The sequence below is a fragment of the Pectinophora gossypiella genome, unplaced genomic scaffold (assembly GCF_024362695.1).
Source record: "Pectinophora gossypiella unplaced genomic scaffold, ilPecGoss1.1 Pgos_56, whole genome shotgun sequence".
NCBI lineage: Eukaryota > Metazoa > Arthropoda > Insecta > Lepidoptera > Gelechiidae > Pectinophora > Pectinophora gossypiella.
Genome location: NW_026063266.1, coordinates 342770 through 364288, shown reverse-complemented (window position 1 = coordinate 364288; position 21519 = coordinate 342770). Strand labels below are relative to the sequence as shown.

At 40.5% G+C, this 21519-nt stretch overlaps 1 long non-coding RNA gene across 2 annotated transcripts; it reads left to right on the top strand.

The window, feature by feature from the left end:
- The first annotated feature begins 1607 nt into the window (after positions 1-1607).
- LOC126381466 (uncharacterized) lies at positions 1608-19056 on the top strand. Of its 2 annotated transcripts, none has more exons than XR_007568841.1 (3): positions 1608-1886; positions 15082-15212; positions 18980-19056. It is a non-coding gene; the product is annotated as an uncharacterized LOC126381466 (long non-coding RNA). The 2 variants fall into 2 exon arrangements; XR_007568840.1 differs by lacking the exons at positions 1608-1886; positions 15082-15212 and adding exons at positions 17630-17788; positions 17882-18012.
- Positions 19057-21519: the final 2463 nt, after the last annotated feature.

The following is a 21519-nucleotide window of genomic DNA, read 5'->3' as shown; positions in this document are numbered from 1 at the left end:
CTAGGGGTGGCATAACTCAGTAGACAGCAACTTTATTTTTATTTTTAGGTTATATGGCAAATAATGAAGGTCGAGTGACCACGCTACGTAAATCAATGGACTATTATTGGATTTCAAAATATGATATAATTAAAACTGCGAATGAAGAGATATTAATTTTAAAAAAGAAAAATATAGACGATCCTACTGTCCGTAAAGTTTCTTTTTTTGACGTGACTTATTGTAGATATGCCGCAGATGGCATTAACTACTTGAAATAGGATTCTATTAAAACGCATAAATGTTTTTGTCATAATTTAAATTATCATAATCCTTTTTTTATAATTTTTACAAGGCATAACAGTAGGTTAGGGTGCGGCGGGGGTGGCCCTTGGGCCACCCCTACGCCGCCAGTATGTTTATAATAAATAATAATAATACTGAATGATGACCAATGGCATGAAATAATGTCAAAATATATGACGACGACTTCAAAGCGAGATGCAGTTACGGCGTATATGTCAACTACATCAACACTCCGTTAATCGAAAACGACTTTTTAATTTTTAATTGACTTTTAAACATTTTTGTACTTTGTACTAGAGTAATACATTATTTCCTATCTTATTTCGCGTTTTTATTACACCACTTATCATGGACACCCTACATTAATGATATGGCCAAACGTGGATGGAAATATCATTAAACGCTGACGTTTCAACGATATGGTCAGTTGAAGTTGGCCATTTCATGAAATACGACCATTTCATGAAATGGTCGATCATTTCATGAAATGGTCAATTCTATGATCTGGCCACGACATATATACCTTAGTTGATGAATCACTAGCAGGTGGTAACAGCTGATCAGTCAGCGGCGACGGCGATTGTGCAACTACCTTCTCGCAGTCCCTGTATACGAGTGTATCGTATTTATTATCGAGCGAAGATGAAATTTGGTCTTTTGTTGTCGAATTTAGTAAGTTTGAAAATCCCATAGGACCACTGTCTCGGCCCCAAGCGCCTCGCCTCTTGTTGACATTAAAGGAGAATGAATGGAAGTGAGTGAATGAAATCGTCATTTGAACAAAAAAATACATGGTTTTTCTTATAATTTCGTACGAAGGAATACAAAATCATAATTTATGTGTGTTTTAGCAGCAAATACAATAAATAAATGCAATAAAACATTTTTCTATGAATTTTAAAACATACATCTGGCATTATTCTAAACCATAAAAAACACAGCGTCAAGATCATACTTAAAAAAAAACGTGTTGAGATTAGGTACCTATCGTTAGGTTTTCAAATCAAAAATACTTAATAAAACACAAAAATGACTAAATAAAAGGACGTCGATGAAGAGGAAGACCAAGGCGGAACTAGTAAAAGTGGAAGTTGTGCTGTATCAGAACGACGGAACTCGCTGTGAATGCATATTAAAAGTCCTCAACCAACAAGACTCCTATCTTCTTCTTCGTCGTTCCCTCACTGCTGAGGACCGCGACCACAGGTTATGGTTTTCCACTTGGTACGGCTATATGCTGCGTGCACCGCCCTCTGTATGCTGCCGCCCACCGTTTTCTTCACGATGTCAGACCACCTCGTAGGCGCCCTTCCTCGCGCACGTTTGCCATCCATTTGCCCAACGATGATCTGCTTCTCCAGACTGTGCTTCGGAGACCGCATAATATGTCCGAAGAAGCTTAGGGCACGATTTCGGCATATTGAGCAGAGCCGCGTCGTGATCTTGAGCTCTTTTAATATGGACTCATTCGTACACGTAAAAAGCCTTAAATTACCAAGTAGAGAAAGTCCAGCATGAGGTGAGCACGAAGTTTTGAAGACAGGAGTGATTGTATTAGATTTCCTCCTGAGCAGTTGCACTACAAATTTAGTGATGAAGAGGTGAGTCATCGATAAAATATGTCATAGAAGAACTTGTAGACATCATATTAATCTGAGTTACTTGTATTAATTAGATTTTTTACTAATTTTCAGGTGTCGGGTCGTAATCCCTACATATATGTTGCGTTGTGAGGTTCCGGAAAGGAAAGGCACGTGCGTTTTGATTGAGTGTTTAATTGTCACTAGTTTGCGTAATTTACAATATATATGAAAAGATATGTCAGCGTAAAATAATAATGTGCGAGTTCGCTCGTACATGCTGCCGAAATTTAAGAAAAGAACGAAATACAAGAAATCATCAAAATTAAGGAGTAGTTTGTTTATTGACACGCCTAGTAGACTGTCGTTCCACAGGTTTCATCGCAGGTGGTTCCCGTTTTACTTCAGTTTTCTGCAGCTCAATTACTTCGATCTTGTGAGTCTTGGATTTCTTCATTTTGCAATATAACCCAAGACTTACAGTGATGATGATGATAACTAACACAATAAATCCGTATAATGTGTAGTGATGTACGTCATGGGAAAGTTGAAGTGTGTTGAGATTGTCTTGTGTTTTCTTTACTGTATGAATTTGTTCTTGTATGACTCTTAACTGTTTATCGTGGGTTTCAGGCGTATAAGTGAAGTTAATTTCCTTCAGTATGTGGTTAACTTCCGACTCAGGCCAATAAATCTCATCATCATTGTTTAGTATAACCTCTGATCGATAAGTTTTCGACGAATGTATTACGATGTTATCTCCCTTCAGCATGCAGCCGAGCCTTATCTTTATAATACCGGCACCATGCAGTGTTTCAGTTTTCACCGTATCGTCCGGGCAAAAAATGCGTACAGCGCATTCCTGACAACATATGAACAGCCAGTCGGCGCGGCTGTGTAACATGATCCACTCATCGCGACAACTCGATACAACGGTGCCTCAATTAGATAAGTTTTTATTGTTTATGATTTGTGACTCACAAAGTGTAGATCGTTCCTTAGAAGTTGTATGTATAGGTAGGTTTAGCCGACATAATAGTTTGTTGTCTTTGAATGATATGCATCCTGAATGTACCTCTTCTTCATTTAGCGGTATGATCATGTCCTTCTTGAGATTTAAAGCGGAATACTTGGCTGTTGGTTTGATAAATGCGGCCTCGTTCAGGTTGATAATCGGAATAGGTATTACTCGATTCAGTTCAAAAGGCTCACTGTTGATCAGGGGCAGCTTTATCTCAAATATCAAGAAGTCTGTAAGTCGTACATGCACTCTTGAAAGTTTATACATTTCGCGAATGCAGTCTTGTTGACTACTGATACAAGGCAGCGTGACGTCATTTGGGATCTGAGCTGTGATAATGTTAAGTTGGTTTTCAAACTCTTCTGGGTTTAATAAATGAGTGTCCAAATGACCGCTTCGTACATCTGTTACCAGATCAAGTAGTTGCTGTTGTAAGCGTCTTAAATTGTCGATAATCAAGTTGGCTGTAAGGGCTGCTGCAGTAATGTGCATAGCCTTCCTTTGTTCACCCTGGATTAGGTTGTTCAAGTCAGACATTTGTTCACTAATGCTTGAGAACTGTTTGACCATCATCTCTTCGTTTCGTTTTATAATGTTGTGTTCTCCCTCAATAATCGAAGTGTGCTGTTTATATAAGTTGAGTAGATGGTTCTCATTGGTTTGAATCGTTTTAATGTCTTCATCATATTTGGAGGCGAATCGTTCGTCGAGCACACCGAATAACGAGTTAGCCACGTAGCCCACCCCGTCAATGAGACCTCTTCTATATCGTCTGCCATGCTCGGTTTTCAGAATCGTGCTGTAATGTTGAAGCTCCTTTACTTCATGTCTTAACTGAGATGTCAACGGTTTGAAGGCCGGTTCGTCCTTACTCAAGTCATCCAACATGGTTACATGGTACTCGATGTTTGTTAAACTATGCCAGTAAAAAGATAAGTTGTAATAAATGACCATTTTCCACTCGTCTTGTATCAGTTGCATATCAGCAACCTTATCAAAGTAAAGCGGTTGATTGTGATTTAGGGTTGTCACTTCCATTTTCCGTGGTATTTCTTTTGCGGTTACAGAGATGCAGAATGTTGTTAATAATATATATAAGATATTATATAAGTTGCTGAATGTTCCCTTGTTTGTTTTAGGTTTACGTTGTTTTTGTTGATTGTTGGCGTTTTGTGCTTCATCTTTGTCTTGACTGTGATTAATGTTTGTTTTTTGTGTTTCAGGTTCCTGTGAGTCAATGGGCAATCGGATCAGTTTGCTGGTCGGACGCTTGACTCCATCACTGTTTTTAGTTTTCAGAGTTACCACGCGCACATGGCCATCATTACCAGGATGAGTCAGAATGACCCTGTCCAGCAGCCAACGAGCTGGCGGTACATGATCCTCCTTGATGATCACGAGATCACCGACTTGGAAATCCTTTCCAGCGTAATGCCATTTGCTTCGTGTTTGTAAGGATTGAAGATATTCTGCGGACCACCTTCGCCAGAAATCTTTATGCATTTTTTCCGTGAGCTTCCAGCGTGTTCCCAGGCTAATGTTTTCTACCTCTTCCGAAAGCGGAGGGGCTAATGTTTGGTCTCCAGTTAGAAAATGTCCAGGTGTGAGACAGTCCAAATCTTCAATGCTGTTTGTTAACGCGACTAGGGGCCGCGAGTTAATACAAGACTTAATTTGTGTTAATAGAGTAGCGAACTCTTCGAATGTTAACTTCTGCTCCCCTAACACCCTCTTCAAATGATGTTTCATTCGTTTAACTGCTGCTTCCCACAAACCGCCTGCTGTTGGCCATGAAGGAGCGTTAAAATGCCATTCGACGCCGCAGTTCGTGAGGTCTTCCATAACTTCCGAAGGTAAGTAATGTTTTAAAGCTTCTGTCTGTTCTCGTTTCAGGCTGTGGGCAGCTCCAACGAAATTGGTGCCACAGTCACTGTACATGTGTTTTGGAGTTCCACGACGAGCACACAGTCGTTTGAAAGCAGCCAAAAATGTTATAGAGCTTTGATCAGATACCAGCTCTATATGAACGGCCTTGGTAGACATGCAAATGAAGATCACTATGTACCCCTTGGTTGTTGCTATGCCTCTGCCTTTGTTAGATTTTACATCCACAGGTCCGGCCAAATCTACCCCGGTATGTGTGAAGGGGCGTGATGGCGTGACGCGGGGTCTTGGCAGGTCAGCCATTATCTGGTTTTTACTGAGAGCTCCAAAGCGCAGGCACTTGATGCATTTGTGTAGTTCTTTTTTGACAGCCGTCATGCCGCCAAGCGGCCAGTATTGGTTCCGCAGGTAAGTTAGTGTAAGCCTTGCCCCACCATGCAAGGTCATTTTGTGTGCCCAGTCAATCAGGAGAGTACCCAATCGATCCTTACTAGGTATGATCATAGGATGTTTGTTTTGCTCTTCCAGGTTTGAAAGGGTAATTCTGCCGCCGACTCTCAATATGCCGTGCTGATCAATCCAAGGATTCAAGTTCAACAGTGGACTATTCCGTGGTAGTTTGTTTTCGTTAGAAAGTTGTTCAAATTCTTTGTTGAAATGTTTGTGTTGCACAGCCCTGATAATAAAGTATTGCGCGTTTCGGATTTCATTCACATTCAAGTTCGATGTAGTTTTATTATTTTTGTTCCGTAGATTATGAATGAAACGTAATACCCAAGACAGTATGCGCGTCACCTTCCCCACAGAGCTGTGATTGTTTAGAAGGGACTCGACGAGCGTTGGTTGGGAGTTAGAGTTGATAGTGAAAACGTTTGGTTTTTTCTCTTCATCCGTGACAGGTTCATATGTCATCGTTGGTTGGTGTTCCATGTTGATGGTTTTGAGCCATTTCGGACCTTCCCACCATAAGTCATGTTTAAGCACCTGAGAAGGCAATAGTCCTCGGCTAGCGCAGTCCGCGGCATTGTCCTCTGACTTCACGTGTCTCCAGCAATGTGATGGCATGACATCTTTAATCTCAGTCACTCGGTTGGCAACAAACGTTTTCCAACGTCCAATTTCTCCCTGCAACCAACCCAGAACTACCATTGAATCGGTCCACCCATGTATTGTAATTGTTCCTGTCTGAATGTTTATTGTGTCTATGACTTTTTTCATTAGTTTAGCGAGCAATAATGCACCGCATAACTCCAGCCGTGGGAGCGACATAGTTTTATTGAGTGGTGATAATTTTGTCTTCCCTGCCACTAATTTTACTATATGTTTGTTATCGTTAGTCACGGATTTACAGTAGATGACGCATGCGTATGCTTTCTCCGATGCGTCACAAAATCCGTGTAGTTCTATAGGCTTATTATTATCGCCCATCCACCGAGGAATTTTTATTTCGGCAATGTTGTGTATATCTTCTTGTAGCGTGTTCCACTCCTGCTGCACTTCCTCCGGAAGTACATCATCCCAGGCCAAGTTTATAGCCCATACTTTTTGAAACAGGAGCTTGCCTTTAATTTTTATAGGAGACAGCCAACCGAGCGGGTCAAAGATTTTAGATATGCTCGATAATAATGTGCGTTTTGTTGTTGGCCGCATCTCATCGCGTGTCTGTATGACGCTTAAAAATGTAAATTGATCGGTACGCGGATTCCACGACAGGCCGAGCGTTTTGTTTGTTTCAGCGTGTTTAAAGTCAAACATATTTTGACTTATCACATCGTTCGGTAAATGTTCAAGGAGTTGGTTGTTGTTACTGGCCCATTTACGTAACTTGAAACCGCCGCCGATTAGGATGTTAATTATTTGTTGTTGTGCTTCTTTAGCTTCTTGTATGTTATTGCAGCCGCCGAGTAAGTCATCGACATACAGCTGTTTGTTCAAAATATCAGTGGCTAATGGGTACTTGTGTCCGTCGTCCTGCACTAGTTGGGCGATGGTTTGCATGGCAAGGTAAGGAGCGGCCTTAGTCCCGTAAGTGACTGTACACAGTTGGTAATCTGAAATAGGTTGAGATGTAGATTCCCGCCACACTATTTTCTGTAAATGTTGATCCTGTTCTTGAACTAATATTTGGCGGTAAAACTTCTCAATATCTGCTGTGTATACGAATTCAAACTTTCTCCATAATAATATCATAGCTTGTAAGTCCTTTTGGAGATTAGGACCGCCCTCCATGAGTTCATTTAGGCTATAGCCCGTTTTTGCCTTACAAGAAGCATTAAAAACTGTTCTAAGTTTCGTAGTTAGCGAATCCAACCGAATCACCCCATGATGCGGAAGATAACAGCTCGGGTCCCGCGGGATGGTACACAGTTTCATGTGGTTTAATTGTTCATATTCAGCCATGATTTTTTTGTAGTTTTCAGATAGAGATGTGTCCCTGACAAATTTTCTTTCCAGCTGCTTAAATTGAGCGACAGCTTGTGGCCTCAATGATGGCAAGTGCTCTTCAAAATTGGGTTTCATAGGTAACTTGACCTCGTATCGTCCATCTGAACGCCGCGTCGTTGTTCTTTGGTATAGATCTTCACAATATTCTTCGGCTGGTGTCATGTTACTGTTATGTTGTGTTATTTCTTCCATCTCCCAATATTGTGAAATCTCTTCCAGGTTGTTCAAGACTGCGTGGCAGTTAAATGTTCTAACATTACCTGTCAAAATCCAACCCAGCCTTGTCTGCTGAGCTATAGGCGCGTTGTTTGAGCCGCGCAGTATCCCATCCATAATTATTTCAGCGTAGACCGTGGCATCCAAAAGTACATCAACAGGCTTGGATATGTTGAACTCTGGATCAGCTAGGTTAAGATTATGTAAGTGCGACAAATACAACAATACAAATACACTTTATTGCACCAAAATAAAAAGAAATAATTACAAAAAGTCTCTTAACTAAGTACATCCCTTAAGCCTTATCGCTTAAAGCGATTTCTTCCAGACAACCATAAGGTGAGGAAAAAGGTAAAAAAAAAAATATTGAAAGATTGCGGGTACAAACTATGCATACAACTTAACAACAAATACATGCAAATAAATATATAACATACTTACAAATATAATATATACCTAACCTATATACATAACCTAGCATATATACCTACTTATATAAATAGTACACACAAAATACCTAATAATAAGCAACTCAAGAGATTCAGACGATGACACTTCATTATAAAAACAGAACATTATAAAAATAGAAAAAAAAAAAAAAAAAAAGATATAAGAGTAACCTCGGAGTACATTCAAGACACAAAAAAAAAGGAAAATAGAAAATCTATAAATATACATATATAAAAGCAGTAAATAATAATTTATAAGTAACCACACTGACGTTCAAAATAATAACGAAGAAGATTTTGAAAAATATGCAAGGATTTAGCTTGTCTAATAGAGGGTGGCAGAGAATTCCACAGTCTCACAGCGTACACGGAAAAAGATTTGGTGTAAAAATTCGTAGTGTGAACCGGACAATCGAGAAGCATCTGCGTGTTGGATCTGGGTTGGCGACCATGCACTGAGGTACGCAACTGAAACCTTTCTTTTAGATAGTGGGGAGCCGTGGGATGATTGAGAACCTTATAGAGCATACACAGAATATGCGTGTTACGCCTCAATCGAATTGGTAACCATTTTAATTTAGCACGATATTCAGACACATGGTCATATTTTCGTAAACCGTAAATAAAACGCAAACACACATTCTGCATACGCTCCAATTTATTTAATAAATCCTCCGAAAGGTCCAGATAACAGACGTCCCCATAATCTATAATTGGTAACAACAGAGCTTGAGCAAGCGTGACTTTTGTTGCAGTTGGTAGGAAGTTACGTAAACGATTAAGTGATCTCAGTGAGGCAAAAATCTTCCTACATACCTCACCAACCTGTCGAGACCAAGAGAGATTTTGATCAAAATATATTCCAAGATTTTTCACTGTGGCACAATATGGTATAACACAGTTATTGTATACCACAGAAGGCAAAGAAGACGAGTCAATCTTAGCTAACTGCCGGGTACCCCCCATAATAGTAACTTGCGATTTGTTAGGGTTAACATTAAGTCCATAAGCGGCAGACCATGATGAAATTTTTGCCAAGTCGGAATTCATCAAGCTTATAGCCTGCGAGAAGTCGCTAGTGGGTGTCCTGGTGTACAGTTGTAAATCATCCGCATAAAGATGAAAGGAAGAGGAAAGTGAAGAGGTTATGGAATTTATGAAAACGGAGAAAAGAAGAGGAGAAAGAACACCGCCCTGGGGCACACCAGCAGTAACGTCACACCAATCGGAAAATCTATCATCAACACGAACGCGCTGACGACGATCAGACAGATAACTACGGAACCATTCGACCACAGGGTAGCCCACGTTTACCGTCCTCAGCAAAGCAAGGAGAATATCAAAATCGACGGTATTGAAAGCATTGCTGAAGTCTAGTAAAGTAAGCAGTGTAATCTCCTGGTTTTCCATACCATATCTAATGTCGTCCGTGACTTTTATGAGTGCCGTAACAGTGCTGTGCCCTGGGCGGAAACCCGACTGAAAAGGGTTTAACAGGGTATTACTGGATAAAAAACAAGAAAGTTGATGGTGCACTAAACGTTCTAAAACTTTTGAAAGGAAAGGCAGGATGGAAATAGGTCTATAGTGAGAGTAGGACGACGGGTTACTAGTTTTAGGGAGCGGAATTATATACGCCTGTTTCCAAGGGCCCGGAAATGTACTGGAATAGAGGGAGAAATTTAAGAGGTGAGTCAATATCGGCAAAATAATATCCAGTAACGGCAAGAGCATATTGCGACTGATCGCGTCTGAACCAACAGCATTGGACGAAATGGAATATATATGCCGCTTAACATCATCCTCACTAACGGGACAGAAAAAGAAAGAATCATGGTTAGGACTCGACAGATTCTCAAGGGATGCGAGAGTAACAGACTTTGCATTATCGGCAAAACTGGGGGCACCAGAAGCGAAATGAAGATTTAGGGAGTTCAAGTCTATGCTAGTGGAAGATTCCTGCCGAGACTTACCAATGCCCATGGACTTTAAGAACCGCCATACCTTAGCAGGATCAGCATCCTCCACTGACGCATGTACGTGACGACGTTGAGCATCTCTACAGAGAGTGTTACAGCGGTTGCGAATGGTTTTGTATTTGTCACGGTTTGAGTCAGTAGAGGATACCTTATACCTAGCCTTAGCAGCGTCTTTCTTTGCCTTCAACTCACGAAGTTCGTCAGTCAACCAAGGAGCAGGAAGATGCCTCACTTTGATCGCACGTACCGGAGCATGTTTATCGTACAATTGAATCAGCAAACAGTTAAAGATTTCAACTTTTTGATCAATGTTTTCCGCACTAAGTACAGCGTCCCATTGGGTACGCGCCGCATCAGCACGCAGACCATCGTGATCCATATTTTTAAAGTTACGCTGCATTAATATGCGTGGCTTTAATTTAGGAGGACGAATTTTGTACGAAAGATACACCAAATCGTGATATGAGAAAGCGTCTGCGGACAGTTGCCCATGACAGGCAACATGTTCGAGAGAAGAAACAATTTGAATATCTATGAGAGAAGGTTCGCAGTTTGGGAAATGATGAGTCGATCCTGAGGGAAGAATATGGAGGTTGGCACTTTTGACGATCGAAGTTTTGACGGGAACGACAATCATTCTTTAGCAAACAAGTGTTGAAATTCCCCAGGATTAACGAATGAGAAAAGAGTGGAATTAGGCTCTCAAGGATGTTTTCAAACGTGGAAAAATAGTTAACATTTCTGTTAGGAGAATAGAATACCCCGAGAAGTACTTTCACATGGGATAGAATAATTTCAAGAAAGAGATATTCTGCGGAGCCTGAATAATCTGGACTAGACTGTGAGATGATAGAAAAAGGAATATTACTTCTCAGATAAATTGCAACTCCTCCACAAGCTGCTCCAATCCGGTCATTTCTTATGAGATGGAACCCAGGAATAGGATAGAGGGTAGATGGAAGGCAGGGCTTTAGGAAAGTCTCTGAAATTAATATTGCATGTAGGTTATTAATATCGAAAGCATCCAGCATGTCAGTGTAATGACAAGGAACGCTTTGCGCATTGATATGAACAATGTTAAAGTTCTTGGGAAGATTGGAAAAACAGGAAAAAAGAGACTCTCTTAACGGCATAGAAGTACTGTAAAAGCTGTCCTCGCTAGATTCAGCAGCGGAAATAAATTCATCATTAGAGTTGTCGTCAGTGCAAACATAATCATTCGACATTTTATGTACGTTTGTGTGTTAAAAAGAAATAAAATAAGTAATATAAATATAAAAAATAAATAAATAATAATTATAATATAATACAATAAAAAAATAAAATAATAATAATTAAAAAAAAAAAAAGCTAAAGTTACTATTCATCACCTGCCGGCAGCCCAGTAACAATAGTATTAATAAAAACTTAATAAACAATAAACAATAAATCCAACGCATGCGTAGCACGAAACGGAATCGAACATGTTTGTGCAAAACGATTACTGTTCACCGGCGAAAGTACAAACTGGAACAGAAACAATATACGCTATCTCGTTCGCCCATACATGCCGTAGTAATAGTAAACAAAAAAAAAAAATAATAAAAATACCGCAACCGGAATACATTTCGATCAAAAACATTTTCGACAACTGTCAACGTCATAACAAAGCCAAAACTAATTTGTAGTAGAAATTTTTCATAAAAATGATTTTAGATTGACCGACAGTTGTAGAAAACAGCAAAAAAGTGATTATAAATTGCGATAAATCAGCGGGTACTAGTGAGGAGGGATATCAGGTAAATATCATAACAATTTATGAATCTCACCGACATGCTCGAGCGAAATAAACATCTTCACCCCCGAATCATTTTTTTGTTGTAGGAACACGCCTTCTACTGCGACCAATAGGCTTATCCTGCTGCCCAGAACTAGGAGTGGTGGGCTTCGCCTTTGAGCTGATTCCCGTCGCACCCCCCGGAACGTTCTGGAGATCGTCTGACGATGCAATGATGTGACGTGACCCGTCAGACGCAGCCACAATGATGACACCACTTTTTGTCCAGCAGCCAGAAATCCCAAAACGCTGCCGCGCCGCCACAAAGAGATTATGTCGGGCTTTCGTTAGAAACTCTGAAAGAGTAATCCCACTGCCCTTCAGTGCCTTCTTTTTAAACCATAATCTATCACGAACTGACACATCTCGGAACTTCACCAGAATGGGTCCTGGCTTGTCTGCTGATGTACTGCCCATGCGATGACTGCGGCTTATATCCATCTTGGACAAAGACATATCCAAACTCTCATTTGCAATTTTTATAATGTGCACTGCGGGGTCTTCATCCTTTGTCCATTCAACACCGTGTACCAGCAACATCTTTCGACGAGTCCTCATCTCTTGTCTGTCAACTTCTTGGGCGAGGATGTCAACCTGCTTCTGTATGGTGTCAAGGGCTGCCACAACAAAGGACTTGAATGTCTGGAACTCAGCAGACAGCAACTTATTTGCAGATGGTGGATCAAGAGACGAAGCAGCTACAGGCGAAGACTTTTGAAGGTCTTCCTGGAATTGTGTCATCCTTGTGCTGAAATGTGCCCTCAACTCTTCCAGAGACGTCTTGATGGCATCCATAGTGTTTGTGCGGTGATGGGATTTGGTGTGATAAGGTTTGCAAAGAAGTACTGGATCTACTGTATAAGTTTAATTGATGATAATGACTGCTAGCAGGTATTTATCGTTATAGTTGCATATTATTATGTAAATAATATCGTTTTATAATTTAAATTTAAAAAATAAAAAGAGAGATCCAAAAACGTATGCGACCAGGGTTGTTTTTCAAAAGTAAAGTTAGGTAGGAGTCCTATTACCTTCGGCATCACCAAAGCATTTGTTATGAATGTATAATTGTTGTAGCGTGACTCGCAGACCAGTTGTACAGCTCCTTTACTCTGAGTGGCGGAGGTGCCTATTCCGAAAACTGACGAACTCTGATTACATCTCTCGAGTCCTAAACGTTGTGCAGCATCTTCAGTGATCAAATTTATTTGCGACCCCTGATCTAATAGGCATCGCATTGTTAACCATGCTCCATCTCTGGCGCGTATTTTAAGTTCGATAGTGGCTAGTAATACTTCATTCAAGTTCCCAGAGACGTGGTTCGACTTCCGTGAAGTAGAGCTTGAAGCGGTCGCATTTGAATTTGCCGACATTTGTACATTGTTTGAAGCGGTGGAGGTGTCATGTAACGCGTCGTGTAGAAGCGTATGATGGCCTCGATTGCATATTTTACATTTGTTTTTAGACGTGCATTTGTATTTGTGATAAAACAGACAATTTTCACAGACAAGCAATGTCTTTATAGTGTGTATTTTTACGTCCGGTGTCATATTTAAGAACTTTGAACATGTAAGTAGGACATGTTCGTTCGTTTTACACAATGGACAAATGCGTTCCCAAGTTGTTTTGAACGTTTTTGCGAACTTGAACCTTGAGTCGTTGATGTTCTCTTTATGTTTAGGTTCATTTTCCTTTGAAGGTGGAGTACCCTGTCTACCCTGTTTGATCTTTTTGTTCAGGGGTTCTAATGCTGTAAACTTGCTTTCCAGTATTGAAATGAGCTCGTCAAAGACAGGTAAGTTTCGTTTATCTTTTCGAGCGTCCATGTAAGCACTGTATGTTTCAGGGTCCATTTTTTCAGTCATAATGTGGACAAGAATGGGATCCCACGTTGACGTATCTACTCCGAGGTTGTGGATGGCGTGTACTGTTTCCAGACTAATATCGTGAAGTCGTTTTATCTCATAAGCGGTTTGTTTTTGCATCGGTGGTTGGTTCATGAAAGTTTGCATTAGTTTAGTAAACAGAAGTTGAAGGTTGTTGTACCTACGGTTCAGTATTTCCCAGCAAGTGTCATAGTTGTCAGATGAGATAGTTAAATGTTGGACAAGGCGCTCGGCTTCACCCTTGAGTTTTCCTTTTAAATGTTGCATTTTTTGGCACTTGTTGAGCGTAGGGTTGTTATGAATTGCCTCAGTGTACAAATCAGAAAAAGCAGGCCAGTTTAGGTAGTTACCTGTGAATGTAGGCAGTTCAATATGCGGTGTAGAGTCGATTTGGTGTTTCACATTGTTCATTTTACGGTTCAATCCTGATTTGGCGTTCTCATATGTTTGTTCATAATTAGAAAATTCCTCTTCATACTCGTAGTTGGAACCTTCTAACAGATTGTCAATTTTCCAATGTAGTTCGTCGATGACTTTCCACCGAGCCTGAAGTATCTCAAGTTTATCCTTGATCTCCCACTTTTCCTTCAAAATATCCAAGTTGATATTTCTCACAACACGATCAAAAGCTCGAAAGTTGGTTTTCTGTTGACTCAAAAGTTCATCACTCTGGGAAGGTGATCCCTTGTTCCGGCTTCTGTTATCTTGGGAACCACCTTCACCCGCGCTGCCATGTTCATCCCTGTCAGTTGTTAATGTTGTTATGTTATATGGTTTCGTGTTCCTAATACGTTCCAATCCTCCGGTATAATAAAGATGTAATTTTTCTTTTTTGTTTTGAATGAAATATGAAGCAGACTTATCATCTTCTTGCTGAAGAAGTGTATCGTTGGCTTCGTATTCACCCCACAAGTTGGTTAGTGTTTCCACTCGCGATTTGAGGTATTCGGGAGTCTTCCTATGCACGGAATCTTTTCCAAAGTTAGTTATCACTCTCCGAATGCTGTCCTCAATCGTGTTTTGACGTTCTAGAAGAGCCTCCATATTGAAGAATAATGTTCCAAAGTTCTTTAAAGATGTTATTTAAATGTTAAAGATGTTGTTTAGATGTTAAAGATGTTCAATGTTTGATGTTCAGATTGTTCAATGTTAATCGTAGCTCAAAAGAGCGTCGCTGGTTGTTTACAGTGAATAAAATACCGTGTTTGGACCTTTGCTGTAATCGTAGAGCGCCTTCTCAATCCGACGGGTGAGACCCGCTTCTGGGAGGCCTGTCGGACCGATCGCAATATCACAGTACAGATCACACAAAACACAACACTTCACTTCACAAAAAATCTCGAAGGACCAATATGTCGGGTCGTAATCCCTACATATATGTTGCGTTGTGAGGTTCCGGAAAGGAAAGGCACGTGCGTTTTGATTGAGTGTTTAATTGTCACTAGTTTGCGTAATTTACAATATATATGAAAAAATATGTCAGCGTAAAATAATAATGTGCGAGTTCGCTCGTACATCAGGCAATACTTGACGGAAACCTTAAGTGGGATGACATAATTATAAAGAAAATCAATAAGAGGATGAACTCTTTTAATGTTTATAAAACAATAGTATGGAAGAATTTTGATGCATCTTGGAGCAATGGCAACATGTAAGCATATTCCTAGTTAAAAATATATTTAAGTGAGTGTTGCTCGTTGTAAGTGGATTTCCTTTACGGCTGATTAGGCTCAGGCCTAGGACAGCCAGATATGAGGAACGGCTAATCCTGTTTTTTTCTCTAATGTCGTTTGTAAGATCAATGACCAACCTCATCAACCTGCTGCTGTGACTATTCTGGTGTCCCAGACTAAAGGCCCTTGACGTAGCTTACTTATCTAATGAAATGTCTATGTAGGTACTTAAGTAATTAGTAACGTTTTTTTTTTTTTAACGTGACTTATTGTAGATTTGCCGCAGATGGCATTAACTACTTGGCCGGACAAATGGGGAGCGCTGAAGGCTCTCACCCGGTACAACGTTTAAGACAACAGGCCTGAGGGTGCCCAGTTGGGCGCGAACCTCGGCTCAGGGCGTCGTCTGAGAGGAAAAATATTTGAAAGAATTAATCGACCCTAGTGGGTCGATAGCGATAAGCGCTGAATGAGGGAAATCGTCGACCACGCCGGCGGGGTCGGTATCGGGGTCCTGAAATGTTTGGTGTCGCGAGCTGATTGGCTGCCTCTATGGCTAGAGTCATCGGGTCGTCGGGATCGTATATTACGTCCTTCGGACGCCGATACTTTTCAGTACCGTCCCTAAGCGGGATGTATTCGGAAGCCGCAACTACCAGGAGATTCGGGTGGTGCGGAGCAGAATCGAAAAAACGTTTGGAAGCTAATTTGAGCCATTGGGCAATGGTTGGCAGACCTAGGTCAATGTGCAGATTTTCATTGCGAAGGAACCACGGAGCTCCCGTGGCTTTCCGCATGAAACGATTTTGTATTACCTGTAGACGGTGGATTTGAGAGGGACTCGCATGAGCGAAAACTACCCCTGCATAGGTCATGATCGGACGGATGCAAGTCGTGTAGATTTTCACCTTATTCCTAAGGGACAATTTACTTCGCTTGTTAAGGAGACAATGAAGACGGCCCATTACAAACGCGGCGCGATCGCGCACTCGTTTGATATGGGCCTTGAAAGTAAGACGTCTATCTAAGACTACGCCGAGATATTTGACTTGCTCCTCCCAAGGGATCGGCTTGCCAAACATCGTAATGACTTTAAGTTGACGGCGTGACCGTGGCGTGTTATAATAGCCCTTTGAAAAGTACACCGCTGCACTTTTCTCCGGGTTTACCTCGATTCTCCATTTGCGAAACCACTTGCCCAAGGCATTGGCCGCGCGTTGGAGGATTCCGGTCATCATACTCGACCACGGCACGAAGAATAGATGGCTGTATCATCCGCAAATAAAGCTAATTCGGTATTAGGAGATTTGGGAATGTCACTAGTATATAATGAAAATAGTAAAGGGGAGAGGACGGAGCCTTGTGGGACTCCGGCATGTATCGGGTGCGGTGACGAGAGCGTCCCCTCCACGCGGTAGCGAAAGGTTCGATTTGAGAGGAAGTCTCGTATGATGTGCACAAGACGGTCTGGCACTCCCAGTGAATAAAGCTTGTAGATCAAGCCGTTGTGCCAGACTTTGTCGAACGCTTTCGCCACATCGAAGAAGAGCGCTCCCGTAGCGACAGGTTTTTTTAAGTTTAATCTACTAGAGATATGTTCAACAATACGGTGCACTTGTTGAACGCAGGAGTGTTTGGTTCTAAAACCAAACTGCTCTGGTGGAATAAGACTATTGGATTCGGCGTAGTCCCGTAATCTAGCAAATATGAGCCGCTCATAAACCTTCCCCATGGAATTGAGGAGACTTATGGGGCGGTAACTCGAAGGTTCGTTTTTAGGTTTCCCAGGCTTTGGTATACCAATTACAATTGCTTCTTTCCACTGCTGTGGAAAGACGCAGTTGCTCAAGGCGACGTTGAATATTGCCGTTAGTAAGCAGATGAGGGGAGCACCGAAGTTTTTAAGGACACGATTCGTGATACCGTCTGAGCCAGGGGCTTTTCGGGTATGAAATCTTTTGATAATACCTAGGACCTCTTCCTCAGTTACCTGTGGAAGAGGAGGATCGGTGGGAGGTACAGAAGCCCTACGCTGAACTTCAGAGTTCACCGTCGAGAGGTGCCTACGATCGATAGGGAGAGTGCTGGGCGAGCATTGGGCTTCGAGACTGTCGGCAAGGCATTCGGCTTTTTCGTCATCGTCGAAAGCGGGGGGTTGGTTAGGCCTATTGAGAGGAGGAGTAGTACTGCGTGCACCGTCCTCTGTATGCTGCCGCCCACCGTCTTCTTCAGGATGTCAGACCACCTCGTAGGCGCCCTTCCTCGCGCACGTTTGCCATCCATTTGCCCAACGATGATCTGCTTCTCCAGACTGAGCTTCGGAGACCGCATAATATGTTCGAAGAAGCTAAGGACACGATTCCGGCATATTGAGGAGAGCCGCGTCGTGCGTGATCTTGAGCTCTTTTAATATGGACTCATTCGTACACGTAAATAGCCTTAAATTACCAAGTAGAGAAAGTCCAGCATGAGGTGAGCACGAAGTTTTGAAGACAGGAGTGATTGTATTAGATTTCCTCCTGAGCAGTTGCACTACAAATTTAGTGATGAAGAGGTGAGTGATCGAAAAAATATGTCATAGAAGAACTTGTAGACACCATATTAATCTAAGTTACTTGTATTAATCAGATTTTTTACTAAGTTTCAGGCAATACTTGACAGAAACCTTAAGTGGGATGACATAATTATAAAGAAAATCAATAAGAGGATGAACTCTTTTAATGTTTATAAAACAAGAGTATGGAAGAATTTTGATGCATCTTGGAGCAATGGCAACATGTAAGCATATTCCTAGTTAAAAATATATTTAAGTGAGTGTTGCTCGTTGTAAGTGGATTTCCTTTATGGCTGATTAGACTCAGGCCTAGGACGGCCAGATATGAGGAACGGTTAATCCTGTTTTTTTTCTCTAATGTGGTTTGTAAGATCAATGACCTACCTCATCAACCTGCTGCTGTGACTATTCGGGTGTCTCGGACTAAAGGTCCTTGACGTAGCTTACTTATCTAATGAAATGACTATATAGGTACTTAAGTAATTAGTAACGGAGTCAAGACTCTCTCTTTGTGAATTTGCCTCTTATGTATGTAACCGTTAATCATGCCAGTCATAGTAACTAAACACATAACGGCCTCCGTGGTCTAGTAGTTGAATGTTGTGCTCACAATCTAGAGGTCCCGGGTTCGAATCCTGGTGGAGAAAAATCACTTTGTATTCCTTGTTTTGCTAGGACATTACAGGCTGAACACCTGATTGTCCAAATGTAAGATGATCAGTGCTTCAGAAGGCATGTTAAGCTGTTGGTCTTGGTTACTACTTACTAGTGTAATGATGAGTCATGCCCTTGGCGGCTCAATAATAACCCAGACACCAGGGTTGATGAGGTTGGTAATCCATCTCATAACTCACATGATAGAAGAAGAATAGTAACAAAAAACTAAGTACTAAGGAAGGGATCTTCTTCCATATTATAATGGGCTAGGTATCGGACTCCAATGCGGGTTGGTGGAGGTGTTTTTTAGGGTTTTTTTTTGGAGCAGCATGGTGGAGTATGCTCCATACCCCCTCTGGTTAATTAAGGGGAGGCCTGTGCCCAGCAGTGGGATGTTAATAGGCTGTTTATGTATGTATGTAGGTAACGGACTGGTTATCTATATTAAAAAACTGACTGCATGTTGTCTTGATTTATTAAAGTTTAGAGAGATGGAAGTGTATACAGCATTTATAATATTTGTTTTCTCTTCAGATTTGGGAGTTGTGAGTGACAACGAGCAGATTACATAACAATGGGAGGATAACAAGGGCCTTAACTGAAAAAACTGGTAAATGTTCCCAAATAAACTTCACAGATGTAGAAGAAAGAATGAATGAATGAATGAATGAAATATTTATTTCAGATAAGACAAAATAAATTTGTTTATTTATTTTATTTCTGTTCCCTACTAAACTAGTAATAAAACATACTTGTTACAAATACTTTTTGATTGTATTTTATTTATAACATTAAAACTTGCACAGAAAAAAGAAATATTTATATTTGTGATGGGTTGCTTATCTGTCACCACTCTGGTCATTATGTCCATCACAAGAGGCTGCAGTTGGTCTTTTTGGTAGTGCTCGGCTCAGTCCATCCTGGTATGGTGGTGTGACTATGTATGTATGTACAGCACCACAATGGTAGGTATCTATGTAAGTATTTTTTTATACTCCTGGGTTCTTCTTTCTTTATTCGTCACCATCTAAAACAAGTATAATGCTTAGATAATTATTCTAATAAGAAACAAACATAAATAGCCTATTTATTATGTCCCACTGCTGGGCATAGGCATCCCTTAAATCAACTGGAGGGGGTATGAAGCATACTATATGCTGCTCGACTGCAGATTAGTGACGGTGTTTGGGCTAAATAGCCCGGGAATAACTGCTTGACGTGCCTTCTGAAGCACAGAATCATCTGACTTCTTTAGACAATTGGATGATTCAAGTCTGCAATTTCCTATCCATACAAAGGACCTTGACAGCCTCAAAGTGATTTTGACTATGTCCCCATCGGGTATCAGACCCGGATCTCCAGATTGTGAGCTATGGTTAGAGAACCATTAGACCAAGGATTAGCTGTTATATATATATAACTCATAGGTAGACAGATTTGCATTCGTATTTAATGTACTTACATACCTGAGAGAACATTAGGGATCCATGTCACAGACGTCTTTTTTGTTATTGGTGGCTCATAATTACAATTCAGGATGCAGTGGCTATTAGGACTACTTGCAAATGTCAAAGTCAAAGATTTATCACCTGAAATAAAAAAGGATTATTTAGAATACATACATACATCAATTCATGCTTACATTTCCTAACGGACAGAAACAAATATAATGATCAGAAGGATGTAAACAAAAAATGTGGGTTCCGTCCCAGTACATTTAGCATGCCATGATATTCGTGGAAACTGAGATAAAGCAGAAAAGAGCTTGTAAAAGAAGTTTTTCAGCCCACCTTTTGTTACTGCTAACTGGTGATTTTGTTTGGTTCACATCATGAAGTATTATAAAATAATCTAAAGGAATAAACCAACAAGTAAGGTATCTACCCAGAGCGGGATCAAGTGTGTTAGTAATTTGACTTTGGCAATAAACTGTTTGGTTGCTGCCATGTTACTTATACCTGATTACATTTACCTTGCTGTTGTTATGCGGTGGAAGCAAAACTAAGCTTTTTAAAAAGTAACTTAAATTTATTACACAAGAAATAGAAGAAATAGATGTTAACAGTCAGAAATTCGGGATAAGAGTGAGTCAGGATACAGGAACGTCTGGTTTTTATAGGAAGGGATGTTTACATAGGAACTTATTTATTAACTAGCTTTTGCCCGCGACTTCGTCCGCGTGGCGTGTTATATAAGAGAGAGATCTTTGTGTGTGTGGGAGTGCATACTTATGCAGTTTAGATTTTTTCATAAGTACATTTTTTTTCCCAATAACTCCCATTTTTCAAAATACAGCCAAAAATAAACTTTATATTTACTAAGGTATGCATGCATGCTAGATTGAATCAATTGATTGAATTGTTTTTTTTAATTGATTGTTCATTGAGTTTTAATTTTAATACACACTTCCTCTCTTCCCTTCAACGTTGCTGTGCCCTACAGGGTCCATGTTTTAGTTCCTATGCCTATGTAACACCCCATTGTACTACATGGAATGCAATAAATAATTTAATTGAATTGAATTGAAAATATCTATCTTACGCGGTTTCGATTTTTTCATACAAATGTTTTTTTCCCACTAACTCCCGTTTCCGTGGGAATTTTGCAATATCCTGTTGCAACTAAGCTTTAAGTTAACTAAGGTACCTGCATGCCAAATTTCAAGCGTCTAACTTATGCGGTTTAGATTTTTCATACAAAAAGATTTTCCCGCTAATTTCCGTTCCCGTGGGAATTCCGGGAATTCCTTTCTTAGTGCACCTCTACGGTACCTAAGCTATGTCCCTTCCAAATTTCAAATGCCTACGTTTAGCCGTTCAGGCTATGCGTTGATATGTCAGTCACTGAGTCAGTCAGTTTCTCCTTTTATTTATTTTTTATTTTTTTTATTTTATTTTATTTGGGGAGCTTACAGCTAAATTTACAAAGTTACATACTAACTTAATATCTAAAAGCCATTAACAAGCTTCCACAGATTGAAAGAAAACACAATTTACATTAAGTTTCTAAGACCATATGAAAAAAACCTTAAAAATAGAAATATCTAAACAATAGAGGAAACGAAGTCTCTAACA